The sequence below is a fragment of the Sapajus apella genome, unplaced genomic scaffold (genome assembly GCF_009761245.1).
Source record: "Sapajus apella isolate SASKATOON/1434 unplaced genomic scaffold, GSC_monkey_1.0 scaffold9, whole genome shotgun sequence".
NCBI classification, from domain to species: domain Eukaryota; kingdom Metazoa; phylum Chordata; class Mammalia; order Primates; family Cebidae; genus Sapajus; species Sapajus apella.
Window position 1 is genome coordinate 3,075,399 of NW_022436949.1, and position 2,537 is coordinate 3,077,935.

At 40.3% G+C, this 2,537-nt stretch overlaps 1 pseudogene across 1 annotated transcript; it reads right to left on the minus strand.

Moving 5' to 3' along the window:
- Nucleotides 1–745: 745 nt before the first annotated feature.
- Nucleotides 746–2,306, minus strand: LOC116551187 (annotated as a pseudogene). Its single transcript, XR_004268759.1, has one exon. The product of XR_004268759.1 is annotated as a store-operated calcium entry-associated regulatory factor pseudogene (transcript).
- Between the last annotated feature and the right edge of the window lie 231 nt (nt 2,307–2,537).

Here is a 2,537-nt window from a genome sequence, read left to right on the forward strand (position 1 = left end):
ATTCTGAAGTATTTCTATAATTATTTCTATTAAAAATGTACATTCTATACTGTAACTTCCAACAAAATAAGAAATTAAGAATTATATCTAATTTTAACAATGGGCGTCAAATCAATATAACTGATTTGTGGTCGGGACACTTCTCCACAGTTTTTTTTGTTATTGTTGTTGTTCCTTTAGAGTTTGAGGAAGGACTTGGCATCAGGAAGTGACCCAGATAAGAGAAAAGACTATGCAGCAGACTCACAATCTCTTACAAACACATCGCTGCTGGAGTACTTAATTCACACCATGGAATACGACCAGAAATCACATCACTCCATTTTCACCACAAGATTCCAAACTTAAATCATTCGGATACTTTTTTCCCCTCCTTGGGAACTATTTCTAAAGAAGCTATCCCATAATATATGTGATCAGGAAAGGAAGATTCAAATTACCAAAAGGTGATTTAGAAAAGATTGAGAAAAAATTATCAAAAATTAGAAAATGGTGGCTATAAAAGTAATGCTGAAGAGAAACCCCAAATCACTTTCATCAGAGGATATAGAGCAATCATCATTACGTGTATCCTTTGGTGACACAAATTCCTACCTTCTTCTGTCTCTTACTCCTTTTCTGTATTAAAATACAACTGTTTCTCACCTTCTATTCCTTCTTCATCATTGTTATTTTTGTGTTTAATTTTTAATCTCCTAATCTTGCAAGTACTTGCTTCTGCTTTTTCTTTTTTTTCCAGACTAAACCCCTTGTTTTTATTTTTTTAAATTTAAGATTGAAACAGGCTATTACAACAATATTTGAGATTCCACAGAGAACTGCATGCTTTTGTTATTAAAAGATTGTTGATGGAAAATTTGACCTTTACCTCTTATGAACTGAAGAAATATAGAGGTTTCAAACATTTTTGCCAGCACACAGTCATTCACAACAACCTTCTAGATTATTATTTTCTACCTTTTCCTACAGAAAGTAATATTCACTTACCAGAAGGCCATCACCAACACTGAATGATTCAAAGCTTCAGAGCTCGAAAGTAATCAGAACCCAGAAATTAGTATAATTAGTTCAAAGCTTGATTTAAATGTTTGAAGAACGGCAGAAACAAAATAATATAATACCAAATATAACATTATAGTCTCTATGAAGTAATAACTTATCAGCTACAACCACCTAAGACTGAAATATTCTGTACTCAGTTTGTATTAGTACAATGCCTTCATTCTTAATGCTTCTTAGGGCATCACAGGTTTTAGAAATTAATGCTTTTTAACATTCCGCAGTACTGATCACTTTCCAAAACTACAATATACATCTGCATGTTACACTGCATACAACACAAACATTTAGCCCCAAATAATAGAATACAAAAAGCTATACAGGACAAAAGACCACAGAACTTTTGAATGTTCCCTTTTCCCAATTTTTAACAGGTAGCACTTTTTCTAAAGAGAAAGTGACAAAAAAATCTGAAATGTCTGCATCTAATGTTTGACTTCAACTTTCTGCTTTATCGACTCCTGGTACTACCATATTCTGATGCAGTTCTGGTTTTCGTGTTTGAGTTTGAACATGATGAATTGCCGCCCGAGTCTCCACGAAGGGGTGAGTAAACGCGACTATTCTATTTGTCAGATTAGGAGGAAGGATAGGACGGGTACCAGGAGTCTGAGAAGGGTGTTGCCACTCTATTGGTGCCAAATAAATATCCTAACATTCCACCAGTTCCCAAGCCAGTCCAGAACCCTGGTCCTGAAGTTGCACCAGGGCCAGTATTCTGCGGTCCTGTGAACTCAGACTTAAAGCCTCGGAGAGGAGGACCTGCTGAGTCGGTGAATCTCTGTTAACGGTGGGAAAATGGAGGATACTCAGAATACGGTGGAGGAGAATACTGCTTATCACTCGGAACAGCTTATAGACTACAAAGGCGATCCTGAGGAGCATCACGATGGTGATGAATCCACCCATGCTACAGGAATCCGTCGAGTACCACTTGTAATAATAATCAGAGAAAGGGGCACAGTCGTGCTGCTTTCCAGACTCTGTCAGTGTCTGCAGGCCGAGTTCCGTATAATCTAAATCATACCCCAAACCACAGGAGCCTCTTGGTACATACTGGTCTTCAGAGGACTCATAGCCTTCACAGATCACCACAGTTTTCCCAAATTTGTATGCAATATCTTAAGTCGGTCTTACCTTCTCTCAGCATTGTTCCAGCCCAGGGCAGTGACCGCGGTCAGCAGAAGCAAATGCAGGCTGAAGAGCAGGCAGTCTCTGACCGCTCCCGGCCCGCAGGCTGTGGCCATCGCGCTGGGTGAAGATGGCGCCGGGCTGCCAGGCGCCTGCGTGCCGAACGCGGGTGCCGTAGCGCGCGTGCCGTAGCGCGCGCTGCGCTGCGCTGCGCTGCGCTGCGTGGCGACGCCGGCACTTCTGCCGCCGGTGAAGGGAAGAGCTGCTTCTGCTTTTTCCAAAGAAGACTTAGAAGGTAAAAAAAAAAAAAAAAAAAATTTAAAGCTAACCTTGTGCCGTTACTACTC